The following is a 17220-nucleotide window of genomic DNA, read 5'->3' on the forward strand; positions in this document are numbered from 1 at the left end:
AGGGAGATCCTCTCTTCCAGAATAAAAAGGAAGTCTTTGGAGACACCTGTGACCTTCCCCTTCCCCTGACTTCATTCATGGAATTGAGGCACGACACCTGGAGGTGCAGCAGTCATCTTGAGACCACGAGGAGGACTGTGCTAAGGAAGGTGGAACAGAAAGATAAAAGAAGCCTGGTTCTTGAGGATATACTCAAGCAGCCGCACAAACACTGGACTCCCTTCCTGTTTTTGAGAGGGGGGAAATCTTATTTAGACCACAGTTTGTTGAGTTTTATGTTACTTTCAACCAAACACATTTCTAATATAATAAATATTGAATACCTCTAAGTGAAAGCTGTTGAGTGAAAGAATATATATTTCCATTAATTTTTTTAACATTTTTATTTTATTTTTGAGACAGAGAGAGACAGAGCATGAATGGGGGAGGGTCAGAGAGAGGGAGACACAGAATCTGAAGCAGGCTCCAGGCTCTGAGCCATCAGCACAGAGCCTGACGTGGGGCTTGAACTCATGAACCGCGAGATTATGACCTGAGCTGAAGTCGGCCGCTTTACCAACTGAGCCACCCAGGCGCCCCTATTTCCATTAATTTTAATGGGAAAAAATATGTTCAATTCCAACCCAAGATACCTAAATATTTTAACAGAAAAATAGATTAAAGGAATAATGCAAACAAAAATTACATAAGCAATAAATAATTTCAAGTTAAGAGTAGGGCTTTTACATAAAATACAAAGGGTAAGGACCATTGTACTGGTCAGGAATATAAGATATAATATTAGGCAGGGGGTGGTGGAGAAAAGATGTAAGAGAGTCATCCCTCAAAAGTAACATATTTCTACACCTTTTTCTTTACCAGTTTTTTAAATGTTTGAGGGCTTCACTTAAATCAACGTAAAGTTACAGCGTGCACACACGCACAAACACCTGAGGCGGGGGGAAAAGACTAAACGTGAGAATACTTTGAAACATGTCAGGAAGGTATGCACACACAATAGACTGAAGAAACATGAAACCCTATACAGAAGGAAACTTTATGGTTTCTCTAATTCACACTTGTTCCACATCCTAATTTCTAACTAGAAGAGTAGAATAAATTGGGGGAATGTCTTCATCTGAAACTGTTATGTCAAAATATAATTTTGTATTGTGTTCTTATTTATTGTGTCTTAAAAGGCATTGCAGTCACAAAGGAAAAATGGAGTTATATTAACCTTCTTTTGGCAGACTTTTCCGCCCAACGTTGGCCATACAGATATATGTACAACTCATCCCACAGTTCTTACAATATAACCAACACTCTTCTCAGTAAAAAATGGGATCCATGTCCCCGTCCCCGCCCCTTGAGTCTGGTTGTGACTGTTCTGGCCAATGTGGCAGAAGGAATACTATGTGTCTTCTGGGACTAGCTCATCAAGAGGATACAGCTTCCATTAGTTTACCCCCCTTTTTTTTTTAATGTTAATTTTTGAGACAGAGAGAGACAGAGCATGAATGGGGGAGGGGCAGAGAGAGAGGGAGACACAGAATCGGAAGCAGGCTCCAGGCTCTGAGCCATCAGCCCAGAGCCCGACGCGGGGCTCGAACTCACGAACCGTGAGATCGTGACCTGAGCTGAAGTCGGATGCTCAACCGACTGAGCCACCCAGGCGCCCCAGTTTACCCCCTTTTCAAATGCTCGTCCTTGGAACCCAGTTACCATGTTGGTAGCAAGCCCAGGTCACATGAAAGGACCGTGTGGAAATGTTCCATCGTCACATATCTGGCAACATCAAATGGCCAGATATGTGAGTGAGGAAGCCTTCAGATGATTCCAGTCCCCAGGTTTCACATCAACCTACCTGACACTAAGCAGAGCAGAGAGAAGCTAAACCTACTGAGCCCAGCTCCAAGCGCAGATTCATGGGCAAAATAAATATTGTCATTATTTTAAACCACTAAGTTTGGGGAGTAAATTGTATGCGTTCATGGCAATTAAAACACTTTCAAGGGTCATAATTGAGAAAAGTTTTAACAGATGTATAAGAGGTATCTCATCTGTAGCCATTTTTTTTTCTTTTTCTTCCTTTTTAAAATGTATAGAATTAGCTTGGGGTAGATAATGATTGGGAAGATTCCCTTCTATTTCCCCTGAACTTAATACTGGCACAGTGTTGGTGCTCGATAAACATTTGTTGGATGGATATGTAGGTGGGTGTGGGGACAGTGGATGGATAGTGGATGGAAAATGCACTGGCTCAGCATCTAACCACTTTCTTGCTCTACTGTTAAGTCTTAGTGAATAATATCCAGTGATACTAAAGTATCATCATTACACCTAGGTAAGAGTTCCCCTGTCCCAGGGGCACCTGCGTGGCTCAGTTGGTTAAGGGACTGACTCTTGATTTCAGCTCAGGTCATGGTCTTATGGTTCATGGGTTCAAGCCCCACATTGGGCTCCACGCTGACAGTGCAGAGCCTGCTTGGGATCTCTCTCCCTCTCTCTCTGCCCCTCCCCTGCTCATTCTCTCTCTCTCTCTCTCTCTCCCTCTCTCTCTCTCTCTTTCAAAATAGATAGATAAACTTAAAAATAAAAGAGGTCCCCTGCCCCAGACCCTGTGCCTCAAGGAGTACTGCACTTTGGATCAGTATTCCTCGAATTTTTCCATGCACCCCTCCAAGGCATAATGTCCTCTTGGTAGGGTGCTCCAATCCAGACCAGGTCCCATGTGGGTCCTGTTAGCTAGAAATTTCTACCTTCAAGTTTTCTAAGCCTCACTCCAGTGGTTGGGACCGGCCAGAGCCAGGGTGCCATCCAGGCAGGGCGATGCACTCCCAGACTAGGTCCATCCCCTGTCTTATTCTTTATTTCCTCTCTTTGAAGAGCTCTTCAACCGTCTTTCCTACTACCTCCTCCTTTCACTTATGTGTGAGATTGACCAGATGCCTTGAAGAGCTCCAGGACTTACATATATGGAATCATTCTGGAGCCTCATGGCCAGTTCTGGTTCCAGGAGGACAGTCTGGCAATGAACTCACTCTTGCTAACTGGTGCAGAATTCCTTTCACCAGCTTGTGTGAAATTGGGCTGCCAAAGTGTGTTGGCAGGCTGATTTTGGTGATTCTCAGTCACACTGAAACCAGGATGCGTTTAGGCTTCTGAGCTACCAACAGTCCACTGAAGATGACTGGGCTTGAGTTGCATGATGTGGGTCCAAGCGTTGGTTCACAGTTCTCTGTTCAGACCATGACACCACTCGGACCTACTGCAGCCAGGGTGATGGGGGAGATGGGCAGCAGGGATCCTTTACTCTTTGCACTCTGTAGTCCCTTCCTCAGGTGGCTCTCAGGGCAGTTACCTTACCCCCTCTGGTAGGAGTTGTTGTGCCTATCTCCACCAACACGAGTACTAACATACCGAGCATTAAATAAATGTATTAGAAAACTACAAAGTAAGTTATATTGCTTCAATACTAACAGGTTCCGGCGGGGGTGTGGGGGGTGGCGTCTGGGTGGCTCAGTCGTGGTTCAGCTTCTGACTTCAGCTCAGGTCATGATCTCACAGTCTGTGAGTTTGAGCCCCACATCAGGCTCTGCGCTGACAACTCAGAGCCTGGAGCCTGCTTCGGATTCTCTCTCTCTCTCTCTCTCTCTCTCTCTCTCTCTCTCTCCCCCCTCCCCTGCTCAGGCTCTGTCTCTATCTCAAAAATAAGTAAACATTAAAAACAAATGCTGCCAGGGAATAAATCTGGTGTTCTGATTCCCTCATGGTTATGAAGGAATGCCAAAGACCAGAACGCTGGGGAGTTCTGGACCCTCTGAACTCCCATCTACATAGGTCAATACAGGTAAGTCTCCCATATGATGGGTCACACGCTCTCTTACTGGTAGGAACTTCCCAACAAAAGCATTCAAGGCTATATTTCTCATGTACAGTTTTAGCTGCATTCCACAACTTTTGATATATAGGATTAGGATTTTCATTTCATTCAAGTCTAAGTATTCTCTGAAGTTTGTTTTATGTCTTTATGTTATAGTCACATATTGTAGTCTATATGATTCCAATGCACTGGTATGTGAGACTTGCTCTGCAGCGTAAAACATGGTCAATATTTGTAAATGCTCCAAATGTGCTTGAGAAAAATATATGCTCTCTCACTGTTGGGCAAAGATTTCTAAACATGTTCTCTAAACTACGTATTACAATCAAGCCTGTATTCCAAAGACCAGAATCTTTGGAAAGGGAATAACGGTAACTTTACAGTGAAGTCTGGCAGTCACCCCTTAACCAAGTGATCGGGGTTAATATCGCTGGTGATGTCATGTGGATATCATATACCCCTGATACATGTTCAGAGAGGAACTTCACCTCTGTGATATTCTTCCCCGAAATTCTAGTCATGAGAAAACATCAGAAAAACCCAAACTGAGAGCCATTTTACAAAATGCTAACACTCTTCAAAGCCGTCAAGGTCAGGGCAAACAAGGAAAGATGGAGAATCTGTTTCAGATTAGAGGAGACGACGACCCATGATTACCATGATGACCACAGGTAATGTGGTGCTCTAGCTCAGATCCTGGCACAGAAAATGCACATTAGAGGCAAAGCTGGTGAATTCCAAAAACAGTCTGGAGTTCAGTTAATGGTAGTGTGCCAACATTAACTTCTTAATTTTAACAAATATACTGTGGCTGCATAAGGTGCCTATGGGGGAAGCTGGGGGAAGGGCATAAGGGAACTGTCTACCAGGTTTTTAACTTTTTTGTAAATCTAAGATTATTCCGGAAGAAAAGATTCATTTTTTATTTAAAAATTCTTTTAAGTTTATGTATTTATTTTGACAGAGAGAGGGAGAGCACAGGCAGGGGAGGGGCAGAGAGAGAGAGAGAGAGAGAGAGAGAGAGAGAATCCCAAGCAGGCCCCACACAGCTAGCACAGAGCCCAATGCGGGGCTCGAACTCACGAACCTTGAGATCATGACCTGGCCCGAAACCAAGAGTCAGATACTTAACCAACTGAGCCACTCAGGTGCCCCCAAAAGATTTATTTTTAAAACTCAAATCTGTTACTTGTGTTGTCCAACTTCTGGTAAAAATAAAGTCAGGGGAAAAATAAGGGGAGGGGTGTGTCCTTCTCTAAAAACTACTGTGGTGCCTTCAACCCCAAAGTTCCCGAGACAAGGAAACAAACGCAAAACTTGGCCATCTCCATATGCGCAGAAGAACCTGTAATAAATATTAACGGAGGTCAACAATTTAATAATGAATCAGGGCGTCTGCTATATAAAGTGTTCTCGTACATCTTGACCACATCCTTTCAAGGGAGGTAACGGAGGCCCAGAGAGGGTGAAGCTTGTCACCCGAGTCCCCTGGCTGGGTTGAACTGTGTGTGTGTGGCACAAACCCCGTACTTTCACACTCACAGCAGGCTGCTGCCCCAGGCCTCAGTGCTGCCCGCCGTCCACACCGGCCATCTCTGAGCCCCCATATCCCCCACATTGCTTGTATACATGGACCACCCCTCCTTTGCCCAGTCAATTCTACTTCCTCCAGGAAACCTTCTCTGACCTCTCCCCGCCAGAGAATGGGGGACCTAGGCTACAGAAGCTTCTTTAAGAGTCAACAAGATGCAGCCGCCTTCCTGTAAAGGAGGCATCCTCAGAACACTCTTCTTACATGGAATTAGCCTTGAGCCCCTCATCACCTAGACCTATGCTGTCCAATAAGGTAGCCGCTAACCACTACTAAACATTCAAAAGGCACTTCACCTAAACCAAGATGTGCCACAGGCATAAAATATGCAGATTTTTGGGGGGTGGGAGGGAGGGGAGGGTGGGTGATGGGTATTGAGGAGGGCACCTTTTGGGATGAGCAATGGGTGTTGTATGGAAACCAATTTGACAATAAACTTCATATATTGAAAAAAATATGCAGATTTCAAAGACTTAGTTTGGGGAAAAAGTGTAAAATATCTCATTAGTAGCTTTTTATATTGGTTATATATTGAAATGACAATATTTTCTTTTTTAAGTTTATTTATGTTGAGAGCGAGTGGGGAGGGCAGAGGGAGAGGGAGAGAGAGAGAGAGAGAGAGAGAGAGGGAATCTCAAGCAGGCTCTGCACCATCAGCACAGACCTCGATGTGGGGCTCGAACTCACTAACCATGAGCTCATGACCTGAGCTGAAGTCAGACGCTTAACCGACTGAGCCACCCAGGTGCCCCTCCAATGACAGTATTTTCTAATGTAGTGGGTTAAATAAACTATATTACTAAAATGTATTTCATCTTCTTTTTATTTAAGTGGCCACTAGGAAAATTTTAAATTACTTATATAGGATGCACTACGTTTCTATTGGATAGTGCTGTTCTAGACTATAAGCTCCAGGAGGCCCCTCCTCTGCTTTAGATCAGAGCTGTATGTCCAGCTTACAGCGAGACTCAGCACACGGTGACTGGCCATAGATACCTGAGGTGTGAAGGAATAGAACTCACTATCTTATGTATGTGATCCTCTTGAGGGAAGAAATTTCTTATTCCTCACTGTGTCCCTATTCTCAACACAGCAGCCTGACAAGTATTTTTTTGAATGGACAAGTGAACTTGATTCTTCCAGCTTCTGTGCTCCCGGCTTGATTCAGCTATATAACTCCCACCAGCTGCTTCATCAGGGCCTCTGTGACCAAGCACCTATTTTCTGATGGGATCATGGCTCTTCCTGACCCTAATCCTGGTTCTTGGGCCACTTTGGTAACACTCGGTGAAGGTTTCCTTAAGCTCGGGAGACCTAGGATGATGACTCTGTTTCAGACGCAACAGTAAAGAAGGAGACAGTTGATATTTTGGTGTTGGCTGAAATATGCCTATTGTCTCTCTCCACGTCAGGTTCACAAGTTCAAGACTAAAGATTGTTGAATTAGATGGGGAGTATTTTAGGAAAGCTGGAAACCAGGCAACGTGAAGCAGATGGACAGAATAGTAAAGTACCCTAATTTCCAGTTTTCCAGTACAAACAAGCATCTGACAACCTCAGATGCGCATGCTATTTATGAAATCGGCCTGCAACATTTTTCACTACTTACTATGTCAATGCGAAACGAGCTGAGCCACTCACTAGAAGTAAGACAGGTCCCTTCGTTTCTCTGAGCCTTGGTTTCCTCCCTTATAAAATGGAAGGTAATTAAATCTACCTCACTGGGCTGTTGCGAAGATGAAATGAGATAATTATATAGACGGGCTTACTTAGTACAGCGCGTGGCATGCAATCCAAGTTCAATCAGTGGGGGTGGTGATTACCACCAAGTCCTACAGGGATATCTGCAAATGAGCAAAGAGGAAAGTATTTATGGTGTCACGTTGACAGATGAGTCTGTCATAATGACATATTTGTTCTTCATGCTAACTAGCAACATGCAAGACGTGCTCATCAAATAAAAATAGCTGATATTTATCGAGCACACACTATGAGGCAGGTACTGTGCTATGCATTCAACATGCATCATCTTATTTAACCCTAACTATTGGGGGTAGGTGCACAGGGTCAAATCACAGAGCCAGAAACTGAGGCCCAAGGAGGCAAAATAATAGGTTCCAGGCCCCCACGGCGATTGAGGGACAACGTGCTAATTCAACAGGCTCTAAATGATTTCATCAGGCTGCTTCCTAATGCAGGTGTAGTTAGGTATCCTGGTGACACGGTGTTTGTAATCACAGGGACAGAGAGGTCTCCATGAGCCCTTTCTGGTGCACACGGTCAAGACCACGATTGGCCTCATTCCACATCCTTGAATGCTGATTGAGCTGCTTGCGTATGTCAGTCACTGAACTGGTAAGTAACACCCTTGAGGCTGTTAGGTGCAGAGACTCGTCTGGCTCCCCTGGCAAAGGCACAGTGGTGGTCAATGTAAGGTCTCTGGTAAGAAAAATAGGAAGACAGGAGTCTTGGTCACTTGGCCATGCCTTGCAAAAATTCAGGGACAGCTGAACCCCGGGCCTTCTGGAACATTAACGTGGTTTGGAGATTGGAGTATCGTTCTTCCCCATAAGCGTTCTAGAAATGGCTCCCTCCCTCGCAACGGGAGCTTAGTGCTCTGCACTTTTGGATTCTGTGGTTAAAGGGACTCAATTCCTGTCTCTTCCTGTTTCTGCAACCGACTACTCTGGCTCTTCACATACTCATCACATTTCCCCAGAGGAAAACCTGTTCTTAGTACTATAAACCAAGGTCACGGGTTAGCACTTCCTGTCGGGTGCTTCCCTAATCCACTGAGCTGTGGGTGGGAGGGCGACAGGGCTAGAGTTGGCAGGTGTAGAGCCTGCCCTCAAGACAGGCACAGCTTCCATTGCAGCCACTCATAATCAGGTATGGCACTGCAGCAGCCTCATTGGCTGGTTCCTGGGCCTGGTACCCCAAAGTTTCCTGCCACCCCATCCATGCTGTGAGGGAGGCAGGCAGGCTGCTATGAACACCCAGAGGTGAGAGGCCCTCCCTAGACTCAAATGACACCTCCGGGTGAGGCCTTCCCCATCCACTCAGTTTCAAATGCTGCTCTTCCTCTTGCCCCAGACTTCCTGTTCGTTTCCCTGCTGTATTATTCTTTCGCTCAGCCCTTCTCCAGCAAACTACACAGTTTAGGACGTTGTTTATGGTCTGTCTCAGTCCTCTGAAATGAAAGGACCATGAAGGCAGGGGGTTGCTTTTTTGCCTTCTCTCGTAGCCCAGTTCCGAGAATCGTGCCTCCCACGGTGGACACTTGGTATGAATGAAAGGCGGGGCAGACAATCCACTCTGGCTGGAGGTTTAGCCAAGGAAGGCTTCTTGGAAGAAGTGACGCAAGCTGAGTCAGGCCAGCATCTGAAACGGGGGGTGCATCCCAAGCAGGCAGGCCGGGAAAAGGGGAGCACGTTCGGGAACCTTCAGTAGTCGCATGGCTGGGGCCTTACGGTGCTGGTGCAGTGTGGCGTGTGACAGGAGGGTGGACAGGCATGCCATGGGCAGTGAGGAGGGTCCCTCATGTACCCTGGAGGATGGGCAGTCTCCGCTAGGGCTGAGGGTCAGGTGGGGCAAGGGTTGCAGAGGGCGGGGGAGGGCAGACAGAAGAGGCTGGGCTGGGGGTGAGGGTGATTTACAGTTTGAAAGTAAACGAGTTATTTTTCGAGAAGAGCTGTGCTCTGAGCGTATCCTGTGCCCAACACGGCAGGACGTGCTTCCAGCGTGCTAGCTCCCTGACCCCACATCCCGTCGTGGTACTAGGGTGCGAAGGATGAGTGGGCCTTCCACAGCCTGACCCGTGGGGCTTACTGGGGAGGAAGTTTTGGTGACCTGGGCCAAGCCAGTCAGTGATCATGCCTCTAAAGTCCCAAGACTCCTCTCCCTTGACCATTTCAGCAACCAAGGCGACGTCACCTCTTCCCTCCTTCCCAAACACTCCGTCACTGCCCCCTCCTACAATGGCAGCAGAGATCCCCCAGGCCATAGGACAGAGGTGCAGGGCAGGGGGTGGGGGTGGGGGTGTAGGGAGTTAAGAAAACAAACAGAATAAAGAAGGGTCTGCTACTGAACGCGGACAGGAATCTGCTACCGAATCTGACAGGAAACTACTTGGCAACGAAGGGCCAGTCAGTATTACGGAAAGACGTCTACAGAGATCAAGGCCACAACCAACAGTTAGACGTCACTGAAAAGGAAGGAACTTTGGCCCAGCTGGGGAAAGTGCATTCATTTTTCACTAGAGGGCCAGGGGAACAGTTGGAGGACACTGGCCCAGAAAGAAGGGGAGTAGGAAGGAGGGGGCTCTTCAAGAGAAATAATGGGTGATGACAGGCCCTTGGGTAGGAATTGAGGAGAGGGGCGAGGCAGAAATAAGGATCTCTGCCCAAACTGGTGGGGAGAGTAGATCCTTTAGCCCCCAAGAATGCCTCCTGTTGACTGAGGCCATCAAGGCCTTGAACTCACAAAGGTAGGCCTGACCACCTGGGTTTGACCTCAGCCCCCATCATTGATTTCAATTTCCATGGAAGGAATGGGCAATCAGCCCCTCCCTCTCTACCTTTGGGAGAGCTCCTCTGTGTGGACCTACCCACAGGTGGTGAGGCGCAGGCGTGCTTAGCACACCACTGCCATTACTTCACCGAACAGAACTCTCAAAGGCCAAACCTGCTTTGTGGGAACAGTAACAGAAATCCCGACACCTGGCTTTTGCCTACCCCAGCCCCAGAGTTCTCCAAGGGACGGTGTTCCTCGTCCACGCCATGCCTACCCCTGCTTAGAACCATCCCCTGAAATTCCCCCGGGGAACCCTCCTCCCCAGAGCTCAGAGCACTCCTGCCTCCTCTGTCTCTATGTCCACTTCACTGTCATCCTCTTTTCCAAAGCCCTGGCCCAGACGTCCTTCAGCCAATGACTCTAACATTTCCCTTTTCTCCCAAACCTGAGCCCCCCCAGAAGCACTTGGGATTGTTCAACCCCTACTTCAATTCCTACATCCCAACTCCTAACCCCTAAGTTGAGCCTTAGGAGTGCATTAAATGGAACATTTCAGTGAGTAAAAAATGGAAGATCTGCTTGTGACCCACTTTCTGTATACCTACCTTGCTGGCACATGGAGGTATGAATTTATTATTTTAAAAAATTTTTTAATTTTATTTTTGAGAGGTAGAGAGATAGAGTACGAGCAGGGGAGGGGCAGAGAGAGAGGGAGACACAGAATCTGAAGCAGGCTCCAGGCTCTGAGCTGTCAGCACAGAGCCTGACGCAGGGCTCGAACTCAAGAACCACGATATCATGACCTGAGCCAAAGCCGGATGCTCAACCGACGGAGCCACCCAGGTGCCCCTGGAGGTATGGGTTTTAAAAGAGAAGCAAAACAAAACGAGGAGGTCAGTTTCAAGATTTATTGGGTGGGTGAGAGGACAAGGATGCACAGTGCAGAAAACTCTTGGCTGTAAAAAGTTACAGGAGGAATAGGCAGGGGCACGTGGAGCCTGCTGGACACCTGGCTCAGGTGGAAGGGAACCAGTCTTCCTGGTCCCAGGTGCTGTGTGACACCTGCTGGGGGAGCGGCAGAGCCAGCTGAAGTCTCTAGCTCTGGACCTCAAGTCTCCAGGGTCCCAGGACTTTCCCTCTGGCCTGCTCACGCAGAGAGAAAAGTCCCTCCAGGCTGTGCTGAGGCAACAGGATAAGAAGGTCTGGCCATGGTTCACGTGGCGACATCATTCTTCACTCTGCCACTGTCCATGATCAACTCCGAAATAATCTAAAGCAGAAAAGTCCAATGAGACCAAGTGCTTGGAACTTCTGTATCACTAACACAGGCCAGCTTAGCTCCTTGGCATTAACTCACCATGAAGAGGTCCCTCCAGGGCAGCTGGGACCCAGGTCATCCTGAGAGGACCAATGCTCCATCTCCTTAAGGATTCTTCCAACAATCTCTAGATCCGAGGCAGCATCCCTAGGGTGAAGAGCAGAGGGTCACAACATGCGTTTGGTTTCCAATGGTATCTCTCAACTGTCTTCAAGCTGCTATCAGTGAGAATGCCCCCATTCATCAGGGACGAGCCGCCAGTTTTGTTTCACACCAAACACAGCTCAAAAATGAATCTCAATGTTCCCAGAGAAGGGTCAAAATAAAAGGATCTCTTAACAATTGGGCCTTTGCAGGGCAAGAGCAGATATAGTAATTGGTAGAGAGGTGGCTGGAGGGCTCAAGCTCAGAGGCTCCTCCCACTGAGCCCCCATCCCCCATGTTGGGAGTGAAGGCCACCACCGCAGCCTCTCTCCACTGTCTATTACATCCCTGCACATCTGTCTCCCAAGTGCTTGTGCTCATCCCTGCGTCAAACTCCTCGTGTTGCTCCCCCCACCACCCAATACCTTTCTATTTCCCATCACGTTCCACCCCTTCAAAGGCGTGCACAGGGCCACCATATCCAAAAAGAGACTTCCCTTTGAAAACGTTACGGCAATCAGTATAAACCACCCAGTATCGCGTAACGTCATCATGCAGAATTCATCCTGGCTCCTTAAACCCCAGGAAGTTTCGAAACCTCGACACCGACATAGCCCGTTTTCCCGTAACAGGAGGCCAAGCTGAGAAAGGCCAAGCTCAAGTCTCCCGTCATTGACTCTCACACAGCAGCCCTCAATGCCTGAGACCAGACAGCACTAGCTGGGGAGAAGCAGGAGTGTGCGAAAGCGCCAGCATTTGAAAGGGATGGGTGTAGACCCTCCAAACACGGGAAACTGCTTTCAACAATTCCTCTCCCTGCATTATCAATGACCAGAGCACAGACAGCCCGTGATCGCTTCTGAATGCAGGTGCATGCAAGGGTAGAGAGACAGAGACCTAGGAAGGGGAGCAGGTGCTACTGGCCTGTGGAATAGGTGGAATCTGGGAAAACCACCCAAGCACAGGACCCCGTGAGTGGCCACTCTTTCTTGCAAAAGCCCCATAGAACCTCCCTGCCAAGTGGAATCAAAGAAAAGTCACTTTGGACACAAACACTGGGAAAATATTAGGGTTGGAAATGATAGGGATCCTGTGGTTTTAAGCAGCACAGAAGTCACTACTATCATAGGTTTGTTGTTTTAAATGAAGAAAATAAGGTTCTGAATAGATCACTGACTTAGCAGCAGAAGGGGATTCAAACCCAGGGGACGGGAGACTCTGATGCATGGGTCCACTCGTTTCCCATTAAAAACATGCTTCTGCCGTCACTCCAGGGAGGGAAGGTAGATACCCCAGAGAGCTCTCATCACCCAGTGAGACTCTGGAGGCCTTTCCTCTGCAGCAGCCATTGAAGACATGTCAGGGACCAGATGTGATCTAGGTTACCTGGGGCTGAGGTGGGGAACAGATCTGAGGACTCATGGACATTACCTTCTCACTTCTCAGCTCCCCTATACCTTCTTAGGAAGCCCCTAGGAACCCCCACATGATGGTACCAGATGCAAGGAACCAACACTCCAGAGAACCAGAGATCTTACCTCAAGGACACTGGGGTCTAGAATGTTCCTGATAGAACTCCCATGATGTCTCTCCACACAGTGGGCTCATCTGCAATAGACAAGAACCCAAGAATGGGCCCCCAACATGTCCCTGCTCACACCAGGGCAGGGCAGGGCAGGGCAAGCATCAGGAAAGGTCTCAGCACAGTAGTTAGCAGATAGTAAAGTAAGCATTTGACAAAGATCGGCTGTTATTATTTCCTAAACAGACATGCTATTTCCTCATAGAGAGGACAGTAGTTAACCCTACTATCCTAGGGGGAGACAGTGCTTGGTCTATGACAGGGTGGCCAATGCTGATTAATGCATAATTAACCAGTGAGAGGCTGGAAAGGACGCCAATGCCGGATTTATGGGAGTGCCGTGGCTGTCTGACAACAACTATGCTGGGCCTCGAGGAGAACTCAAGTGACACATATAGCCTGGTTCCCAACAGCAGGGGCAGAAGTGAAAGCTCCAACAGTGACCCTAACGTATACACAACTGCCCCGAGGGCCCTGGGGGCCCAAGGTGTCTACAGAGAAGAAGGGATGTGGGAAAACTCCTGGAAGGTGTGGACGTGGAGCCTCCAAACACAGGACAACTCTTTCCCTGAATCCTCTGCCTGAATTACCAGTGAGCCCGACATTGGCACCAAGTGACATCTAAAAGTGGGTAGGAAAGAGAAAGTGCAGGAAAGCCCCAGGTTTGGAAGGGACAGGAGTGGACGTTCCCAAGATGGGGAAACGCTTTTAACAATTCCCTTCCCTGCACTATCACTGACCTAGACACAGGCAGCCCATGTCAGTAGCCTATGTTCCCAGGCAGAGGAGAGCTGCCCAGCCAAGCCCAGGACCCTGAGCGCCATCACCATCTCATGTAAAGACGCCATCTCCCGTCATCAAGAAGGAGCACGTGAAGACCAACTCGCGGCAAAAACGCCTACATTGTTTAGTCCCCCACAGATACAGACAGACGATCTACTACGGGCCACCAACCGTGGGCTCAAAGACAAAGAACACAGACAAGACTTCTGTCCTCCCAGAGCTCTGGCAGTTTCCCCACTTAAAACACAGCGGAGCTCAGAAGGACGTAACCTAGCCAACGTGATGCGCTCGCCACAGGCTGAGGCAGGATCTGAACCCAGACCTCTCTGGCCCCCAGACACACCCCCATCCACCACACCAGGCCTCCTCGGGGCTTTCTCAGAACCCGCAGGAGCTCCAGGACGCCCCCCACCCACCCAAACCCCCCACCGTGGTGTGGCAGGAAGGCAACGAGTCCCCTGCTCAAGGATCTCCTGAGCAGCAGCACTTACCCAGGCCTCACCCCCTGGACACCGCGGGGGCACATCCGGCGCTGCGGCTCAGGGTCCTGCAGCAAAGAAGGGGGCGCTGCCTGACGCACAGCTCCCAAAGCCGTCCAACGGAGACTTTCCATCTGCTTCCAACAGAGCCCCAGAGCCCGCAACGCCTACGCAGGAGACAGCACGGGGAAGGGGCTTTAGTGCAAAACAAAGACACCGGAATCGGCCTCTGCCGCCCTGGGGCCCCGCGAGCGCCCCCAATTGAAAACTCACACAACCGCTCTGCACAACGGGGGTTTTAACGCTTTCTCTTAAAGGCTGTTTGTTGACAAGAAAACGGGCTAACGCTCACATGGTCACTTCGTGGGCAACCGATGAAGCGCTTTGGGGGATTCGAGGCCCAGAGCCGGAGGTGGGTGTGTGCGTGAAAATCACGCGGCCCCAGCTCTTCAGGCCCGGGGCCACACGGGGCTCCGTACCCCTGGCGGCGGCACTCGGCCCGCGCGTCGCCGGACCCGCTTCTGGTAGTTGGCGGGACACGAGTCTTCCCCGCGCGCGGGGGATCAGACCAGGAGTCCCATTCTCGGGGACACGCATTCCGAGAGGTCCGCAGCCGGCGGAGGGGCTGGGCCCGGACCCAGGAGCGGGGCCTGAAATCGGGGCTGACCTCCGCCGGCTCTCCCCGTCCCCTCGGGCCTCAGTTTCTCCTCCTGTCGGGGGGGGGGGGGGGAATGATGCACCGGCCTTGGGAGGCCGCGGGGGGGTTTCCTGTGCATCGCGGCCCCGCAGCGACTCACCCGGGGAGCCGGGCCTGTCACCGGCAGGGTCAGAGGGGACGGCGCGAGACGGTGCGGCACGCCCCGGAATCGTTCAGGACTATTTGGGAAGCAGCCACTGCCGCAGGAAACTGCTACACCCGGACCGCGCCGGCGGAAATGCAGCTCGACGGCGGGCTGCGCCCTAGAGAGCCATCTCCGGGCTGAACGCGCGCGCGCTGCCTCTTATCACCCCCTGGTGGATAGGAGGTCAATATCTGACCCGCCAAGTATCCAACCCTTCACATTCCCATCGTCGCATCCATCCATCCATCCATCCATCCATTTACCCCTAAGAGAAAATAGAGGGCACCAACTTTCTCATCCATCCCTCCACCTACGCACTCATCCATTCATCCATCTAGATGTTCATCTAGACTCCCATCCGCACAGAAAAAATATACTGAGCGGCTACTTCATGTTAGGGACTGGGCTAAGCACTGGACATGTATTGCAGAAGACAGGGTTCTGATATATTTTGTTGCTGGTATATTCTTGTGGAGATAATGAATCAGCAAATGCAATAATTTAAAATCATGACAAGTGCTACAAAGGAAGTGGGCATGGTGGTATAATAGTGGGGACCTACTTAGCCAGGGCCGACAGCAACGGCCTGCCCGAGGAAATGGTGTAACAGTGTTTTTCATAGCATGCTGTCACTGCAATGCCCCATCCCATCAACGCTACAGATGACAGCTACAACCATAATATCAACTAATAATGACTAAGTGTTGAATGCACCCAATATTCCAGGCATTTTGATTCGTTTAGTCACGTCAATCATATAAGATAAACCCTACTATTATTAATTTTGCCGATGAGGAAACAAAAGCTCAGAAAGTTTAATTCATGTATACAAGATCACGCAGTTAACGTGTTAAGAAGTGTGCATGATCTGAGAATGAACCCTACTTGTGAGCTAACCGGTTAGCCTGTTGTTTGGTAGGTGCTGGCAGAGGACAGAAAATTCCTGAGGCAGTCTGAGGACCTTATTACTGTGGCAAAGCAGAGAGGGCTTTAAGTTTCTTGATGTTGTTGGTTTCCATGCCTCCGAGGTCCCATGGAGTGGTGCAGGGCCCATGATGGCTGCCTGGACACACAATGCATTACAGTGTTACAAAAGAGGAACACTGAGCTTGGGGGATTTGCCACTTGGAGCAAACAGAAGTAAGCCTGCTTTTAGTGTGGGAGGAGACTTTATCTCATCCTTCAAGGTTTGCTCACTGCCAAACACAGCTCTAAGAAAGGGCCTGGGGGAAAAAGGAGTCAACGGCCTTGCATTGTTCGCATGCCCACAGGGCCCGTGGCAAATTGCTTCTCCTAAACAGAAGATATCAGAGTCACAATTCAAACCCAGAAATCAATCTAAGAGCAATTTAATAGGTGCTTAAAAATGTGTTTGGTAATATTTAATTTCTCTTTTTTTGGTAATACTTCATTTCTATTCCTGACCAGAAAAGTATATTTCGGCATACTTGGATTAAACGAATGCTTTCCTCATGTGATACAGACCATGACCAGCCAACAACATTACATTTCAATGCCTACATTTAGAGGTATTCTTGGAAAAACTAGGACCAACAACTTGCCTATTTTCATGAGAATCTGGATATTAAGTGGCTGGACTATCCAGAGTTTGGACCTAGTCACTCTTTCTCCCTGGTTTTCTTGTGGCACTCTTCCTGTTGAATTCAATCGAGTTGTAAATGTCACTTATGGTGTCCTGCCCTCCTCTGACAAAAAACTGGATGTGAGACCCAAGCTGGGTAGGTCATACTTTCTTCCTTGATTTTGCATGGTGAATGTGAGGAAGTATGGATCCAAAAAGCAGCTGTGGAACCATGAATAGAGTTATCCCTCTATTAATTTCCAGAAAGGTGGCTTCTTGGAAGTGATATGCTTTGGTAGGTTATTGAAGGGCTCACGTAGAAAGGGAGAACAGGAAGAAGTTCAGGGAAAAGGAAGGAAGAAGAATCTGAAGCTGAAGTCGGGGAAGGGGCAGAGGAATAGTATGTGAAGTAGTTAGTGTTGTGCCCAGAATTCGTGATCCCCAAAGACCACCAGGGAGCCGAGTCCGATGCAAAAGCAAAAGAGCCTTTATTTGAGCTAGCTCGAGCTCAGTCACCTACCTGCA

General features: G+C 48.8%; 1 long non-coding RNA gene and 1 other non-coding gene across 2 annotated transcripts; both read right to left on the reverse strand.

Annotated features, from left to right (window-relative positions):
* Positions 1–10860: 10860 nt before the first annotated feature.
* Positions 10861–15224, reverse strand: LOC106974501 (uncharacterized). Its single transcript, XR_008289111.1, has 5 exons — positions 15069–15224; positions 14284–14438; positions 12966–13035; positions 11323–11430; positions 10861–11235 (listed from the first exon to the last, which is right to left on the reverse strand). It is a non-coding gene; the product is annotated as an uncharacterized LOC106974501 (long non-coding RNA).
* LOC113602628 (small nucleolar RNA SNORA71) lies at positions 12165–12298 on the reverse strand. The gene has a single exon (XR_003424108.1). It is a non-coding gene; the product is annotated as a small nucleolar RNA SNORA71 (small nucleolar RNA).
* Positions 15225–17220: the final 1996 nt, after the last annotated feature.

The sequence above is a fragment of the Acinonyx jubatus genome, chromosome A3 (genome assembly GCF_027475565.1).
Source record: "Acinonyx jubatus isolate Ajub_Pintada_27869175 chromosome A3, VMU_Ajub_asm_v1.0, whole genome shotgun sequence".
Lineage (NCBI taxonomy): Eukaryota > Metazoa > Chordata > Mammalia > Carnivora > Felidae > Acinonyx > Acinonyx jubatus.